The sequence below is a fragment of the Astyanax mexicanus genome, chromosome 1, assembly GCF_023375975.1.
Source record: "Astyanax mexicanus isolate ESR-SI-001 chromosome 1, AstMex3_surface, whole genome shotgun sequence".
NCBI classification, from domain to species: Eukaryota; Metazoa; Chordata; class Actinopteri; order Characiformes; family Acestrorhamphidae; genus Astyanax; species Astyanax mexicanus.
Window position 1 is genome coordinate 70,623,024 of NC_064408.1, and position 20,047 is coordinate 70,643,070.

Sequence of the window (20,047 nt, forward strand, 5' to 3'; positions counted from 1 at the left end):
GCTAACAGTGCTAAGCTCTATCTTGTTCGCCGTTCAGAGGTGAGTATTATCGGACTGTAGGTTGCGTGTTTACTGTGTTAAAACAAGCTACTTGGGACAAACCGGTGGTTAAAATTACCCTGGCTTACCAGAAGACTCAGGGTTTCTCAGTGCAGCGCTGTCGGGAGGCATTAGCTGCTAACCGCTAGCAGTTAGCTGCTAATGCTAATGCTGCAGCCTCAGACATCTGTAAATTTAAGATTACTGTAAATAAACGGAAGCGCTTTACTCACCCAAATAAACAGTTTTCTGTGTAGATTTAAATCCAGCGCTCATTTGACTTGTTTGACTCGTCTGAAATAATTCTTTTTAGAATTAGAGTTTTGTTTCCTTAACTGAGCTTAGCTGTACAGGGTGGCGGGACCTGTTGAATTAGACGGAAAACATGATGACACCCCTGTTCTTAATACTATTAACTAGTGTCGCGTAAAATATACCTGTGTCGCATAATCCGGTGCGCCTAATGTATGAAAATAGACCAGAAAACAGACATTTTTTTCTAGTGCGCCTTATAATCCGATTATAATCCTCTTGTAGTGTGAAAAATACGGTAGTGCACTGTATTATTCAAGCCAATATTTTGTCATTACACAAAGTATAAGCTGTGCTTTCATGTCACACAGATCAATTAATAATCACTGGCTTATAATTTGTATCTTCTTATGTGTTGTTCTTATAGTCTTGTATGCACTAAATAGAATAAATTGCTTTGTGATGCAAAGATTCCAAGCATGTACATATGGTACCAGAGCAGTTTCATGCATATCAATATCTTATTTCTCAGCCTTGTGTTTGATATTCTCTTTTTCTATTCATATCCCCACGGAAAAATATATTTTTTGATTTAAAATGAGTTCCTAAAAACAAACTCCATATCTAGTTGTAGTTTATTTAGTGTGTTATTGCCACAAACTTTATTTTTAAGAATGTGAATTACAATTAAAAAAAAAAGTCACGCAATGCTGTGCTTAAAACAGGCTTTATTATCTGGATTCTTTTTTTTTCTCTATGGCAGTGAGAGACCACTGAAGCATGAGCTCAGATTCACAGAGAAAAGGTCAAGAGGCAGCATCTTATTATTATAATTTTTCAATGGGATTAAATGGAGCTTGCTTTATGCTTGTAAATCTGAGAAGGATTAAAGTAATAAAAATGCTATTCTGAAGAGCAGATTTGGGTCTTGGTTTAATTGTTGAGTTTTGATGTGCTTTGATACGACAAAAAGCAATATATCTTTCAATATATCTTCTCAAGTCTCCTTTGAATGCAGAAAGTATTATTTTAGACAAGATTCGACCGTATTATCCTTTTACTACCAAATAGCTGTCATCTGAGACTGGAGAAGATCCTAGACTTAAGAAAATGCAAAATATTGAGTGTAATATTGAGTCTTTGTGCTGTGTTGTCTACCTCACTTAATGCAAATGAACTTCCTACTGAATTCATAAATAAGTTAGGTGCTAGGTGAAGGTCAGAAGCTGAAACTAGTAATGTTCTGAATCTCATATTCTGAAAGTTACTGAAAAACTGAAAAACTTAAGGTGGACTTCATTTAAAGGTCCCAACCCTTTAATTTAAGCTGTGAAATGGGAGTGAGGAATGTATTGATGTCTGCAGGTGTTGCGTTTATCATCAATCTGAGAAAAGAAGATTTTTTAATATAAAACATTACAGGCTTATATGGACTGACAGGGTGTTTAGGAGAACATATAATGACTATTCATTTTAACCCTTTCAGACCTGAATTATCTCCAGTGATGGGGAAAAAATAAGAATGTTGTTTTCTGTCTGTAATACACAGAAAAGAAGACTCTAGGGTATAGAATATTTTACTATAAAATCCATACAGCATTTTTTAAATTGATATTTCATATCAACCCGTTTTTTTTTTCATAAAACATTCCTAAAAAGTAAAAGAAAACCTGATTAAAGCGTGTTTGAAATCACAGTGAATTAGTAAAAATTAGCCTATACTTTGCCTCAGTGGTTCTAACACTACTGTGCCAAGTTCCTGTTTCATTGGTTTATAAACTCGTTGATGGACAACAGCTCTTAAATAGTGTTATGTGCAACAAAACACTTAAATATAAAGAAAATACATGATGTCCATTGTAATAGATGCAGAGGGTTAACACAATATATGTATCATATGTCTATCACATCTCATATTTAACAACAGTGTAACTGGCCATGAAGAAATGTCCTCACTGGTCACACTGCAGATTTTATTTGCTTCTTAATAGACTTTAATCTAGACTAAAAGTGTCTGCATATTTGGTGCCCCAGGACAGAGTATATAACTTTTGATCAGAACTAAGCAAGTCTATGTGACTGAGACATGGACGTGTGTGAAGAAAGAGCATATTTCAGAGCTTTCAGTGTCTGTACTTACATATGCATGATGAAATCAAATGATCAAATTTGGTAAGACTGAATGATGCAATGCTTTAAGAGCACTATAGTCTCTGCTGAGATGGGTCATCTGATGTGCACTGCACAGCCTGAATGCTCCACTAATGCCACCAAGTGGTACAAAAGGTCTGGTCAGTCACTCTGTTGGTTCTGACCCCAGCTTATAATTGTATAATTATTTTTGAATCTTTCTTTACATTTTTAAATGCTTATAATTAGGCCTGTCTCGATCATTGTGTTATTGAATTAGATTAAAATATATGCACATGAAATTCATAATTTTTGCTGATCTGAATATTGTACACTTACTTCCAGGTTGTTCATATAAAAATGAATGAAAAAACAAACATTTTTGCTGAAGGCTGTATAACAAAATAGAATTTTCTAGGTTTTCATTCATTTTGACAGTTTTTTTTTTTACCAAATGCATAAAAGACACAAATGTATTTTGTCTTAGTTCTTAAAGAAAAAAAAACTAAATAAACTAAATAAAAATACAAAACTACAAAAAAAAAAAAATTATTAACATTCCAGCGGGTGAACCAAAAAAGCATAATGTTGTTTTATATAAATTATAACTTTCTATAGTCTTTCACTTATTTTTTCTCACTATTTTCTGTTTCCTTTTATTTGTAGCTCCTTAAAAGTGTGTAACTGCAATATAATTGTTATGTTATATTATCATTTTATTAGTGCCATAAAATATTCATCAAATGACAATAACTTCATTTATTGCAGTTATTTCTGGGACAATTAAATGTAAGAGTGACAGGTTTACTGATATTTTTAAATTAAGAAGCTATAAATTTACCTGATTAAATCAAATTTAACCCTAGAACGTTAACACTGGGTGATTTTTAACCACACAATATTTTCATGTGAAATTTATTTGATGTCATTAATGTTATGGTTGATTTCCTCCTCCTATCTATAATTTTTTCAAGATCATGCATTCGGGTGATTTTGATCCGCAGTTAGTGATAGAAAGTAACATATATAATAGGTGTAATTCACCTGATTTTAGTGTTTGTGTATTGTGCTCACATGTCCCAGAAATGGGTGGAACAAAGACCAAGTTCCCAGCAGCATTCTTTTTTTTTGTTAGGACATTACCTGAAATTACCTGTCCAATATTTTTCTGCTTTTTTTAGAGGGCCATCAATGGTACCTGTTTTATTTTATGTGATGTTGTATGTTGTAAAATTAAAAAAGGTTCCAAAACTTGTCATACAGCGTTAATCCAACGTTAGTGATGGAGTTACAGTGTTTTATTGTTAGTGTTCAAGGGTTAAAACACATTTTACTGTTTTGATTTAGTTTTGATTGCAAGTAAACAGAAATAACATCTAAAAATAGTTTCAAAGATAATTGCCTTTAAACACAAGACTGTTTAAGTACAAGAAATAAAAAAGTATAAAATGTGAAATCCCATTTAGTCACACTCTCTTGAAGATGTCTCTTTCAGATTACAAATGTAATCTGTTAATCCTTCAGACTCCGGGCTCTCGGACATCTGATCTAAGACTGTTAGCTGTGACAGGGTTTGTCTGGGTCTGAGTGTGTGTGTGTGTGTGTGTGTGTGTGTGTGTGTTATTCTCCAAATGTTTTCATGTTTTTCAAGGATATCAACACATTTGCTATTGGCCTCATTGCCCCTATGCAAATGAATGAGGTAAATTCTCTTAATCCTGCTGCTGGGCACAGGGCTATTACCTCAGCACACCTGATCCAACTCATCAGTTAATTATCAAGCTTTTCAGCAGCTGGATCAGGTGTGTTGTGATAAGAAACACTTGAAACGGTATGAGCAAGTTTTCTCTCATGGTCAGGATTAAGAAACACCAATCTACATAAATTAATAAAGGGATTCTGTTGGGTTTTGCTTAATCTAGAGTGTCTGTACTGCTTTTGCTATAGATTTTAAGGGGAAAAAACAAGCATACTGGTCTGGAAATGGAGCCCTGTTGTACACCATTACTAATTTTAATGGCAAAATAAAGCATGTGTTGGGTACTGTAGGTTTGTTCTTTGACTACTACATAATTTGAACAGACAAATTGAAAGTTTCAAAATTTGAAAGTTTACTTTTTCTCTCTCCTGTAAAGTTGCTGTTTTGGAGATAAGTGTTTTTCATTGGACAGCGACGATAAATACAACCCTGTTATTTTTACGTTAGATGGAAACATAATGTTTCTCCAGTATTTTAACATAACCATATTCTCTCAGTTGCTTTCACAATTTCAATTTAAATATAAATTTGCAATAATGCAATAGGAATATTATAATAACAGTAGTTTATTATTGACATAATGCAATGATAAATACAAACACTTTCATAGACCCATGTTTTATTCACTTGACAATACAGAAAACATGTCACATGTTATAAGTGAAACATTTTACTATTTAATAAAAAACTGAGAATTGCTGATATTGCAGCTGTTTTTCTATTAGTATAAATTAATTTTCCAGGCTTTTTTTGCCCAGTCCCAACCCTTTTTATATGTGTTGCTGGTATGAAGTTCTAACTGAGTTAATGATTTTTATTAAATGATAAAATAGCTTAAATTCAACATGTGAGATGTGTTTAATGTTCCTGTTTTATGTTCTTTTGTGAAGAAATGATGGCTCCACAAGGTTTACAAATCATTGCTTTCTGTTTTAATCACGTTTATACAAAGGTTTTTACATTTAATTCTTTTTTACACAATTCAAACATTTTTTACACAATTAAAAAATTCAAACTTCTTACAATTTTGGTTTGCTAATATAAGTAGGGTTTTATTTTGTAAGATTAAACAACAGTGTTTCACATTTCATTTACTGAACTCTTATTATTTAACTATGACAAGATAAATCTAGTTTTCCATTTCAGAACACCTTTAAGAACTGTGATGAAATGCCACGGGGTGCTATCACACCTTTTATTACATCTGAATAGATGACATTTAGAGTGATTTAAATGAAGGATTCACTAAAAACTGTGATGCTGATTCACTAAAATCCATAAAGACGAGATGTATAAATCATAGGGTCCCAGTCTCATCTTCAAGAGGCTGAGGTCTGCCTGTGAGATGATTGGCAAAGTCTGTTTCAAGTATTCTATCACCCAATGCAGAATTCATTCTGCACTTATGACTGCGGGGGCCAAGTAATGCAGGGCTTTGTGGTCCATCAAGTGAAACTCAGCACTATAAATCACTGACAGGTTTAACGTGGCCTAAACTCTAGTGCTGGGATAAAATAGGAGAGGAGGTCCAGCAGTACTCACACACATCTAGTGGGCATTAGATCATCTCACTCTGTCAGCTCCCTGATGAGTCTGCACATCAAGTCAGTCCGGGGTCATTTGCCTGTCATCCTTGACCGACTCACCAGCTGACTGGAAAAAAGCTTTTTACCCTGATGCATCATTGTTCTCTCTCTCTCTCTCTCTCTCTCTCTGTTTCTCTCTCTCTCTCTCTTTTGCTTTGCACAAGTAATGCCAATGCCTTCATAATGCACACTAAACTGTAAGACTGCATGCGGTTTCCAGCTCCATTTAAGAGATAAAATGAGCCCTGTGCTTGGGTACGGGGGAATGCTGCTCTTGTTGTTTTTGCCTGTCTGTTCTAGTTTCACCCAGCATTCATCAACAATGGAACTTAGAGATCATATTGTCACCATCTTTATAGAACACAACAACAACTCAGCATTAAACACCTTCTCTTCATCACACGCTCCCTTTCTACCACTCAGAAGTTCCAGCCCTTTCACTGCAATACAAATCTGTTTTGTCACGTACTGATCGTCAGCAAAACAGGGTTTAGTGAATTTGTTTAGTAAGAAAGTTTTGTTTGTTTCGCAGAGTAATATCTTCAGATATACCATATTATTTAAGCAATTGTCACGATTGTTTAAAATATAAATATAAATTAAGTAATAACCTCCAACAAGTTCTCTCTTAAAATGTCGACCCACTGGTAGAGACCTTTATTCACCATTCACCCCAGCATCAGGAACAGCAAAAAAATAATTTAATAAATATAAATAAATCTTTACTCATATAAAACATTACTTAGCACTGCTATTGTCAGGTTTGGAGCAGGGAGGATGCGGAGGCGGACGCAAATGCAAACAAAAATACATTTAATAACGAAAACAAACACAAAATAAACATAAACTTAACAAAGAAAACAGAACTAAGTATAAACAGGAAAAACACAAGGACCAACAAGGATCGACACACGAGAAGGAAACACAGACTATAAATAGTGGTGGACACAAAGAAAACACCTGGGACTAAGGGGCGGAGTTACAAATGAACACAGGAAAGTGGAAAATAACTGGGGAAGAAACACAGAGGAGCACAGGTCACGTGGGAGACACAGGCACGAGGAACAAACAGAGAAACATGACAACAGACAGAAAATAGGGCAAGAATGTGACAGCTGTTATATTATACCATTACATTTTACAATATACATTATATTATACACTACCTTGGCCAAAAAATCACCACCCTGATTTAATTACCCAAATAGGTAAGAGCCTCCCGTTGGGTGATTACTGTATGGTGGATTATGTTTCAGCTGGTAACAAATTGTTGAACATGCTCGTAGAGAAGATGTTAATATGTTCAGAAGGGTCAAATTATTCACATCTATATAAAACATCTAGGAGATTTCTGAAACTACTAAAGTCAGGTAGGAATCCAACTATACAACACAGTGGGAAAATATAATTTTTGAGGAAGGAATGTGGTCAAAAAATTGCAAGATGTTAGATCTCTTACACAGATGTTTGGTTAAATCAAAGTGTAGAAAAACAGCACTAGAACTCATGGATATGTTTCATTGTGAATGTAAGAGCATTTCTACATGCACAATGCTTGGGAAACTCAAGAGATTGGGACTAAATAACTGTTTAAGTTTAAGAAAAGCACTTTTCAGTAAGACTAACCAAAAAAAAGTTTCTGGCTTCAGTTTGCTAGGAAGCATAAAGATTGGACTCAGGAGCAATGGAAGAAGGTAATGTTGTCTGATGAGTCCAGATTTGTCCTGTTCCAGAGTGATGGAGCATCAGGGTAGGAATGCCTAGCGTATACTATACAAGACTGTTTGGGCAGTGCAATGTGGAGTTGCTGCAGTTGGTCAGGTCTAGGTGAATGTGTGTTGCAATCAAGGCTAAAGGCAGTCCAAACAAATAATTATGTATGTGACTTTTTTTTTGACCAGTCAGGTTACTATACTCTATTCATTCTAATATATACACATTCACTGAATATGTGATGACAGAGGTCTGTCTCATAGATGGACATATGCAGTATTGATTGACAGATTTAAGATTTCTGGAAGCATGTACACATAACCAGATAAAGTCTCTATAGGGTAAATTGGGTATGGATCTAATGCTTCTAATGATCTAATATTTCTATTCATGCCCTCTGGCTGTGACCTCTAGCTGCTGTAATGGTAGTAACTCTAAAATGCAGCTTCCGAACAGGTGTAAAGTGAGAGGCTGTGTGAAAATTTGTCAAAGTGAAAGCCCTGCTGGATTGTAGCAGCCATTGAGTAAGTATGTATCTACGTATTTAGAAGCTTAAGCTTTGTTCAAATGAAATGCATAAATTAAAATCACATACAACATGAATTCTGCATTATTCAATATCCTGATTAGGATTACTCTGTCCCTAAAAATCATAGTAACACATACAGTCTTCACTTACTTAATTACTTAACTTACTTGTGTATGGAGCAAAATAAACCAACACTATCTTTAAAGTTGGTGGACCACATCTGTGGTATTATTTTTAGCTGTTCACATTAAGTTTATATGACTTGTATGATAATTCTACAATTCACTTGCTTTTAAAATAAAAACTAGTGCTTTTATTTTTTTAATAATCTATATTTGTTTATGAATGTCTTTCATCCAAAAATGAATAAATGCTGAGATGATGCACAAGATTATCCTCAATTCATCTCTCTCATTTACCTTCTCCTCAATAGGTCTGTCAAAAAATGTTTTTGACAAGAAAAATACACTTTTTACAACAAATATACTCAACTAATGCAGTTTACTTGAATTAACTGTAATCTACTAAAGAAGATAACAGGTGCATATACATGGAGATTGATAGGTGCATCATATACTGATGAAAAACACTGAAGTAACGTTTACACAATTTAATTTACTATTTCAATTTATTCAAAGTATAAGTCATTATTCAACAGTATTATTTCCAGTTAAATCAGTTGAATTTCTCCATTTGCTTAAACCACATCCATATCTTTGTTAAGGTTCCACAAACTTAGATATGTGGTCCATAACACATAATGACTTACTATGACATATAAAATAACACTTTTCTGTATAGATGATTGTAGGAGACATCACACTGCTCTGATGCCTACAATGAAGAAATTGTCACTTTTATAAGAGCATTACACTATTATTAGAGTAATCTTTGTTGCTCAACCATTCTTTGGGAGGGTAAAAATGGTCTTTAATTTCCTCCATTTGTACACAATCTGTCTGATTGGTGGAGTCCAAACTCTTTAGAGATGGTTGTGTAACCTTTTCCAGCATGATGAGCATTAACACCTCTTTTTCTCTTTTGTTCACGCCATGGTAGACATCCACAAACATGTGTAGTGAAAAGCCACTAGCAGTTCTGAAAAAGTGTCCATTCTTCCACCACAAAATTACTAGATAAATCCTCTGCAGTTTAGCGTGATTCTTGAATTGATTTTAGAAATGAAGGCAATAGCATAAAATACTGCCTCCACTATACAAAAAATCATTCACACCAGACATCACGATACCCATGGTGAGTAGATTAATTGCACAAAGAGGTTTTCACAGTTTCTCTCTCAGAACAGAACACCTGTTGTGCCTGCAGGGTATGATGGCAGCACTGTATGGAGCTTTTAAGATAGTCCCACATCATTATTCTTCTTCTCGGAGAGTAAAGAATTAGTTGCAAATAGGACTGAAGGGGGGCATTTGTAATGGACTCCGTCCTTGAAATTCAAATCAGGCATATTTCGCAAAAACTGGACTAAGGAAAATAGAAAGCACTCCAGAGAAACATGGAAAAATGTGATATCATTAAGATGTAATTATTTGTACAACAATTATATTTTACAACGATCTATCTTATTCACTGTTTCTTTTGAAAACAACAGATTAAAACAGTGTCTTTTTTCAATGAACATTTCTAGACAGATGCTGCCGATCATGATCATTACCACCCACTGCACTGTACACTGTAGGTAGCAATGCCTTCTACAATGTATTCGCACTCAAACTCACCCCACCTTGCCATAAGCATTCTGGCTAATGTTCAGCCACACCCACAAGATAATACCTCGACACCTTTACACTACTGAGGTACACTACTAAACCAAAAGTGTATTAGATTACTTACTGTATCTCAAAGTTTAATGTACACTGCTTAAAAAATACAGGTTCTCCAGAAGGATTCTGTGAGTGATGTCATAAAAAAAACACTTTTGGTTTCATAAAAAGTAATGCTTGAAAAAGGGACGTGTCACGCCCAGCACTGAAAGTGCTCCTGTCTTTCCCACGCTTAGTTCCACCAGCGATCTCCAGTCTCCAGACTACACTACCCAGAACGCACCACACACTGACATTACTCCTGTTCCCAATCACATGACACTACACACGGCACCATGAGGAAGATCACCTGAATATTGACAACACCTGCTCTAGGCCTTATTTAAAGGACTCCCTCCAGTTCACGCCTCGCTGAGTATTGACGGATTTATCCTCATACAAAAGCGTTATCTTATTGCCTTATCTTGTTTTGTATTTTTGCCTGCCCTCTGATACTGCCTGGCTGTGTATGACCTCTGGACTGTGTTTCGTTTCTGGTATATTTTATCCTCTTTGCTGCTGTTTACCGATGTTGACCTTTGCTCATTCTGACTACCTATTTGCCTAAAACTTAATCTAATAAAGTATATTTTGATTTGCATCTGCACGTGTCTGACTACTGCCTGAGCATTACAGGATGTCTAAAAGTAAAGAACCTTTTGAAGGGTTAGGCTTGTTGGAAAGATTATTTACCAATGTTCTTCACACTAACATTTCTTTATATTCATGGTTCTCTGTGGCCTTTATTTATGGGAGTCCATTCACACCCATATCCCCATTTACAGAGCAGCCTTGAAGATGTGATTCACTTCATTTTTGAGTTTAAACATTTCAACTTTAAATTCCTTTATTTTGAAATTCTTTCACAAAAAAAAAAAACATTTTGGAACAGTCACACCTATTCAAGTCACATTTTTGCTCATAGCACATGCCAGCTCCTGAGTTTAGCAGAGAATTATGCTGGTCTGGCAGCAGCTCCTGAGGCACAGAGTGGAGGCATACAAACTGGCAAAAACATTCAGGAGTTAAAATAAAATGCTGTACTTTTACAAATACATAACTGTGAAATATACAATTTATACAATGCCATTGATAGGTTTAGACACGCCTTCTCATTTAATGTTCTTTCTTTTTTTCATTTATTTTCTACATTGTAGATTAACATTAGACATAAAAACAGTTAAGGGACACATATGAAATTACGTATTCAAAAAGTGTTTGTTCTTTACAATCTCCTGACCTATACCAAACTGATGGAGATTTGAGGTGATTTGGGATGAGCTGGAGCTTCATAGTGTGAAGGAAAAGCAGAATCTATTGTTCAGCACCTCTAGGAACTCCTTCAAGATGCTGAGAAAACTATTCCAGGTGACACTCCCTCATGAAGACACTGAGATTAAAATACCAAGATTGTGGAGATCTCGTTGAATGAGAAGAGGTATGCCAAACTTTTGACTACTACTGTAAGTTTATGAAATACAGAACTGTGGTGCAAACAAGCACATATTACATTTTCATACTCAAGCTATTAAAGTCTAAGCCTTAGACGATCTCTGGCTAGAAGTTTCAGAGGTTGCATTTGTGAATTAATTAGTGATATTTTCTTCTTTTGTTTTAAAATCCACCGTCTTATGGAACCATGCTGTTCTTTTTGTTCTGAAGAGAGACTTTGCCTTTCTTAACTGTCAGGAGGAATTGGATGAGTGCTAATACCCAGACTTCCCTTGCATTCTTGTTCAATAAGCCACCACTAATGCCCATTCTGGACCGGTTCCTGGCTCTGAGAGGATTACTGTGTACTGTGTTTTGTGAGGATAGCGCAGCACAAAACAAAGTGAAAAAGTGGATTTTATGCTGATCTAACACAAGTTGAGCAAGCATATAAAGGGAATTTCCAACAGCCAGCTGAAACCCATAGGCTTCATCCAGTCAAACAGAGTAAATGATATAAACCTATCCGGTTATATTTATTATGCTAATATAAATTAACTCTATGGGTTAAAGCTGGTTTTTAATACCCAGCTCTTTTATTCTTTCAGAGTCTTAGTAAGCACATGAGGTCAGCATTTCTACTAACGCTTCTACATTTCATTAACTGCAATAAAAAGATCCAGTCCTTTCCACAATGAGAGCCATCAAAACTTAATGGATTTCTATTGATTCTCTGTTCTCAATTAGAGGTTCCTTACACAGACAGACACTGACTCACATCATCCAGGAGTGTTATAAACTCAAAATTGTGGAGACCCATTTGTTAATTCTGCTAAAGTCAGATTTGGTGTATAGCAGAGACTGTTAAAAATATGGACGCCGTGTCGCCATTCCCATTCATTTAATGAAAATGAAGCCAAAATTTTTCGCCATGTTGACGATCCTGATACTTGAGTCTGCGCAGTAGAGACCAGAGGAGGGAGAAAGACTGTGGAGGGCTGCCTCGCGGTCACAGACTGCGGAGCGAAGCGGAGCTGACGGTCTGTTATTGGTCCCGCCCATAACCAGCCCTTTTACAATAACCACACCTTTTTTGAATAGAGCTGAATAACGTTTTTAAAAACTAATTCTGTGGGGATATAAAAATTTAACAATATAAGCAGAGGTTACACTAGCTGCTGCATTTAAATAAAGGAGGTAGAATTACAGTATATTAAAAAAACGTAATTGAAAGTTGTTTGTTTTGCCATTGAAATCTATGGGGATGGGTGGGGTTATACAGCTTTCTGAAACCGAACAGCAGGGGGCGCCCGACCTGTGGTGGCTTCAATTTTGAGAGACGATGCTCTGTCCAGCTATACACAGCCTATGGTTTATAGCAAATGTAACATCTTAGACGTTTCCTCTGCTTGATGCATGCCAATAATTTGACCCTTCTTCCCCAAGATCACAGGATGAGTCTTTCCACATGGTTGTTTAACAAAGGAGAAGCAAATCACTGCATTAGTTAGAGTTAAATAACTTATTGCCAGTTGAAACATAATCACCTATGTAGAATTTATCCAATGGGAGGCTTTTACCTATTTACTTAGTTATATATAAATAGCTCTGAAAAAATTTAGGTCTCTTTAGTTTTTGAATCAGTTTCTCTGATTTTGCTATTTATATGTATATGTTTGAGTAAAATGAACATTGTTGTATTATTCCATAAACTACGCACAACATTTCTCTCAAATTCCAAATAAAAATATTGTCATTTAGAGCTTTTATTTGCAGAGAATGAGAAAAAATGAAATAACAAAAAAAAAATAATGCAAAGAAAACAAGTTCATATTCCTAAAGTTTTAAGAGTTCAGAAATAAGTATAACTCTGGTTTTAATCAAAGTTTTCATCCATCTTGGCATGTTCTCCTCCACCAGTCTTACACACTGCTTATATAAAATGGTAAGGACCCACAGAACCACAGAGCAGCTATTATTTGGGTGGTGGGCCATTCTCAGCACTCCAATGAAACTGGCATGGTAGTAGTGTGTTAGTGTGTGCTGTTCTGGTGCAACTGGCATCACCAATACAAGAAACTATTTATGAATACATGAACTGGCAGGTGAATGCTTTTTCTATAGTAGTATACTATACAGAACTCAAAAACGCCATATTCTATCCAGTTCAAGCATAAAATAAAAACATAAAAATTAGAAACCAGATATTTTTGGCTGTTTCTCTACATTTAAGACAAAATCAAATCAGATTTTGTGGTAAACTTTCACTATAAAACCAGTGTTTCTCAATCCTGGTTCTGGAGTTCTTAATATCTTGTGAATTTTCATGGTCCATGATTTACACATGATCCAACTAATCAGTTAATGCCCAAGCCCTTCCTGGGAAAGAGACAAAATTGTGCTGGGCATGGGGTACCCTATGACCACAGCCAGCATATTTTTTCCAGGTACCAACGTCACACATACAAAAAAATTGTACTGTTTATGAAATATCTTTATAAAAGTGTTGCTTTGGTAACTGTGTGTGTGTGTGTTCACACTTAAGTGGGTTCCAGGCCTCTAGGGTGCTTTGGTCTGGCTGCTGGTGTGCAGGGGCTGTGTCAGGTTTGGCTGAGATTGATGAGGTGGACCTAGCCTCTAGCGTCAGACCAAGTAGGCCTTGCTCAGCTCTGTGGAATTAAAGGAGTTGAGCTGTGTATCTCTGGAGACAGGCCTGATGGGAATCTCAGCAGACCCTAGGCAGAGAGCCTCCTGTCAACCTTGAAAACACACACAGTGTAGTGTGTCAGGAGTTACACTTATTGCTGGTGAACAGACATCCCACTGTGTTCCCGCTGAATTTGCTGGAGGACTGATTGTTTTGTTCTGCTGTAGTTAAAATAACCAAACACACATATCTGCCATTGGAGGAGCATGGAACCTACCTAGTGCTCATGCTATTTATACAATTTATTAGAGAAAAATGTGTTTAAAAAAAAACAAAACAAAATGGCTTCTAACTGAAGAGAAGAGTAATGTACAGACATCATACACGTATCATAACAAACAGTAGAACTTACTTACCATATTTAACCAGCACAGTAACATTATTCTGTTATCAAACCTCAGACATGAATTTAGCTCAGGAAACAGCTAGCATCAGGGCTAACATGCAGCAAGCCTACTGCTGAGTTCAGCTGAGGTCAATAACTTAAGACTGGAGTAAGTGAATTAAAGCCATATTCCACATATCATATCAAACATTAGAATATACTAATCTAACCAGCACAGTAAAACCCATCTGTTATCAAACATCAGCCATTAATTCAGCTAAGAAATTAGCTTAGTAATACCATTTAGCATTATAGCCATTATAGCTAGTCTGCCATTTTGAAAAAACAACATTCTTTTTTTATATAATTTTATATATTTGGAATATTTTATTTCATTTGGACTTTACTTAGTAAACTTCTGATCAAAATATGGTAAATTATCAAAAAATTGTGTAGTTACTCTTTAAGACATATCTAAGTAGCCTGAAATCTCCTGAAAATACCTTCTTTGTCTTCTATAAAACTCTATGTAATTTTTATCAATGTATCAAACTATAAAAAGTGTCATAGGGTTGTAAAAGATACAATATACAGTTTCTGACTAATGTTCATTACAGGGATATTTTAAGTCCATGTCAGTTAAGCGTTTGCTCCTCAGCTAAAAATCTATTTAATTTTGTTAAATTTAAAAAACTATACTAATTTTTCTTCTAATTGCTTGACAGTACTACCGTATTTTTCACACTTTAATGCGCTTTAAAATCCTTTCATTTCCCCAAAAATCATCAGTGTGCCTTATAATTCGGTGCACCTTATGTAATAATACAACCCATAACAGTCAGGTTGTAAGGATCAGTAAAGCCACTCTGCCGAAGCACAGCTTTATACAGAAGTGTTAGCATTAGCCGCTAATGGCAGTGCTAGCTCTTTCATCGTTCAGAGCTGAGTATTGTCTGTGTAGATAAACATCCAGCGCTCGTTTGACTTTAAAAGGAAGTCTTTTTTTAAGAATTACAGTTTGTTTACTTAGCTTAGCTTTACTTAAGTTTGTTACCTCCCCACCACCAACCAGCGGTGAGACCTGCTGAATTAGAAGGAAAACATGGCAGCACCACTGTTTCTTGTGTCGCATAATGCACCTTATAATCTGGTGTGCTTTATAATGTAAGAAATATGGTAATCAAAATATATTCCAAATAAAGCATGGCATCACAATGTCAGATGAGTCAGAATTAATAAAGTTAATCAGAACTGCTACCAAGTGCTTAATGAATTACATACAACACTGTACTATAATGTCCAGTACCAGAACCAGCAGACATAGACGTAACTTTCTGTTTTCCAGTTGGTCTGTTCACACAATCAACACCTGCACATGTTACCTGAGTTACTGACATGCTATGACACTCCAAACTAAACCTCAAAAAATGCTTCTCCTTGGATACTACAAGGAAAGGATGTTTTTCTAGATTTTGGGTTTGAGAATATACATAGACAGGTCAATTTCTGACTAGTCTGATCAAGTTTAATGCTGTGAATTTGTCCACTAAAACCACACAAATGATTTAGCCCTGTGTTCATTTCAAATCAAGAAAAACAAACAGCAACAAAACAAGTACAGAAGAAAAATATGAAAAAAAAAACAGCAGGTCTGTGAGTTATTGATATGAGCAGTAAAGGACGCTTCAGTAAAGATGGCTTTGAAATTAATATCCTTTGACTTAAAAGGATTTGACAGTTTTGCACTCCTGCCTGCATACTAATACTAATGAACATGTGGCAACTGAGAAAGTGCAGGATTCAGAATTCTAAATCAAGAGCTATACTGCCCCCTTTTGGAGAGAAAGGATGTGGATTTTTACCAGTTTTGCATCTAATGGTCAATGTTTTGTCACTGAGATGGCATTGTTCTGATCTATATATCTTGCAACACTGAATATTACCTAAATGTTTGGACAACCATTTTGAAGACTTGGATAAAGCAAGGTATTTTGGAAAATAAAGTGCTGTCCTATATTTTCCCACGATGTGAAAGTTATAACAATTTTAATTATGTGTAATATAGAGTTTGTTTTTCAATGTTAATTTGTGGTCCATACAAGAATTCATTTGAAATGTAGGGGTCTTCCTCAATTCCATTCACAATTTTGTAAAACCCTGTTCAGTACATGAAAGTGATAATTAAATGAACCTCTAACACTGATGTGTCTTCATTAATAAGAAAATATCAAAGCAGAGCTGTAGAACATATTAAATTGTAGGTTTTTAGTGATTTTCTGAATTATTAAAAATTGACTTCAAGCATTTTTTTCAATTTTCTTCAGGTTTGTGTAAGTTTTGTGAGAGTGCAATGGTCAAACTTGTCTTCTATGTTCAGGCCTGTCAGTCATGTTGCTGTGTTCCCTTCACTTGATTCCTGTAAAAACTCTTAAGATGGCCTACAAAGTAAAGAAATGGTTTACTGTTGGCAATGCTCAAAAGCCGATCCAGAACATTCGCTGTTTAATCGCAAACAAGTATCTAGACTTTTCTCTACCACCAAACTTTTTACAAGACAGATAAGAGTTGCTTGTTGTCTTCAAAATCTTCAGAAGCCAACTAAAGAAACATCTCTTTGCACACTACTAAACTTGATGTAGTGAACAAGTATTCCTCAGAGCTGACCAATTCCACACTATTTCCACAAACCCAAACTGTTTAGTAGCAGTTTGGACTCATTATATTTGCAACTGCAAAAGCTGCGTACAGCTTACACTTCAGGTAAACATGCCAGAAGACCAATGCCAGAAGACCAACCCTAGCCAGCCAGGGGAAAGATCCCTTGGAGAAGAGTCACTGTGTGTACACTGTACATCACTATTGTAAGTCACTTTGGACAAAAGGTAGGTTATCCTATATAGAAAAGGGTTACGCTAGGCTGAAATCTTCTTCTGGCTAACCACACACACTGCACAAACAACACAGCAAAACTACCTGATAAGACTCAAGATACATAAGAGAAACAACAAGAAATTAAACTGTAGAAAATTGGGGGATGAAAATAAAATGACAAAAAAAGGTGTGGGTAAAAAACAACTGTGAATTTGTTCTCAGGGACTCCAAAAAGGTGTTATTTTAGTCTAGCAGAAATACAGTAGATGTTGCACAGTTTAGCACCACATTTATTCTTAATAGGGAAAAAAGTGCATGCTAGTAAAGTGTATACAACAATCTGCAGGGCAAATTACACAGTAAAAATAATAATATTTGTATTGTAAAATACAAATTGTATAATAATATGTATAACCACAAATACTGTCTTTTTAGAGTATTTAAAACAAAGCTATTCTATGCTAAGCTTTTGTGAGCCATTGCATTGACATAAACCAGCCAATCAGAGTTTATTAGGGAAATGTGTTTCATTCTGAGGCAAAATAACACAGTTTTATGTAGGCTTGTAAACAGTGTTTTTGTCACAATAAAAAAAAAATACTTACTATTTATACATGACAACTTACAATGCTGAAAAATGCATAATAATGCACACTGAAACCATTAAGTATTGTTAAATAAATTCATTTAAAGTAGGGCTGCAAAGATTAGTCAATATAATCATGTCGATAAATTTCAATGTTGACTAATCGTTAATTTGTAACACTGCCGCATTACAGAATGTGCTGGGGATAAAAAGTGCTGGGGACACAATGGGAGATGGGTAAATTGTACACTCACACATTTTGCACTTAACCTGTGTCTCCATAGGTCCCCAAACACAACAGATGACATATTTACAAACAAAATATTAGTACTTTTAACGTTTAAACAACATGTACACATTTAAATGCCTTTTAAATCTCATGTTCAGCTGTTTCAAAAAAATTTATTTAAAAAAATGTATTAAAAAAAAAATAAGCATCATTTTATCCGACTATCAAAATAATCATTAGTTGCAGCCCTACTTTAAAAGCGTGTTTAATTAAGCTTTCTTTTTCTCTTTTCTCTTTTTTCATTACCTTATCGAAGCTGGGAGCTCCAGCCTGCTTGGCTGGAGCTCCATTAATCCACGGCACAAAGGAAGCTCTGCAGCAAGCTAAAGTCCAGCCATTACTTTCACTGACAAGTTGCGCGTAAACACTGCAGTTCAATCACAGTGCTTCCGAATTACTGAAAGCGAAAAGGTTGCCATTTATTGAAGTGAAATGCTTTGCCTGGACTGAAATATACATCACAAGACAAATCTAAAAGCCCAGACCGTACTTTACTCTGAAATTCCTGTAAAGCAGGCAGTGAGTCTGTTGACGAATTGATGAGTTATGAAATGAAGACTGAGGTAGGGAGCATTTATTATTTGACAAGCTCATAATGGAACAGGAGGAAACAGTGCCAGCACTTCAAAGGTTCTATTAGAGCTGAGGTATGTTTGTACTGCTGCCAGGGATGTATCTGGGGTAATCAAGGACCACTATGTATATTAGATCAAATTATAGGCTCTTAGTGACTTTCAGAATTATTAAAAAAATTGATTTCAAGCCAAAGCCCATTTGTTCAGATTTGTAAAAGCTTTGTGAGAGCTCAATGGCCAGACTTGACTTCTATCTTTCTATGTTCAACCTGTCAGTCATGTTACTGTGTTCCCTTCACTTGATTCCTGTTAAAGGTCTCATTCCATTATTTTTTCATTTATTTTAAAATGTCTAGTTGTGGTCTCTAGAATGAATGAATGCCATATAAGACGTTTTTTGTTTTAAAAAAGTGCTCCAGTGTTTCTGTATAAGCCTGCTTTATTTCACAAAATTAGAGGTATCTGAAGAAAGACAGGATTTCGGCTCTTGCTCATGAATATTCATACATGCAAACATATCTGATTGGCTAACAGCACTGCAGCAGAAAACGCCTACCTGCCTTCCCGCACAGTCAATTTTACATCTCTAAACTCACTAAACTCTTTTCTCAGACTTGGAGATTTAGTGCTTGGGCAGTTTCACCATGTTGAAGCCCCAGAGTCCGCTTTATATATTAAAATCTGACATGAACGGCGCCAATTTTGATCTGTCAAATTGTGCTGCCTTGTCAATCCATGCTTCCTTAGTCTATATATAAGGTCTCACTAAAATGCAGAATCAACCAGAGATCCGATTTAAACCTATAGTTACTTACACAAGATACATTAACATTAACTAGTGTAAACAGAAGCTGTAAACTCTTTAGCTGACAGTGTCGGTTCTGCTGCAGCCCGGCTTCAGCTCTGTCTGTGGGCGGTCCATAGCCAAGGTGGGCGAGGCCATGAACTCAAAAGTTGACGTAAACACAGAGCTTTTCCTTATCAACTCATTTTTCTGAATATTTTCCTTTACTAGCTACTGCAGACAATGGAAGCTGAGGAAGAGTTTCATATGCAGCATGCATATACAACTATAGTATTTCACAAAGAACAAGAAAAAGTGGATTTTAGCAGGAGACCTTTAAAGTCAGAACCTACAAAGTCGAAAAGGGACCAGATCCTCCCTTACTGTTAATAACGTTTTTAAAAGCTGACACAGACCAAGAGTTTTTCAAATATGGTTGGCTTAAACCACCATCCTAAAATACTTTCCTTCACCTGGATGACAATATAGTTGAGTTGCTTGCTGTCTTTAGATGCCCATTGAAGACCTATCTCCTTCCAGACCACAAAGCTTTGATAACTTGTGTAGTGTATTTATACTGTAACTAGCTGTTTTATCTAGCATTGATTTGTAAGTAGGCATCAGTTGTTTTGATAGTATATGTACAGG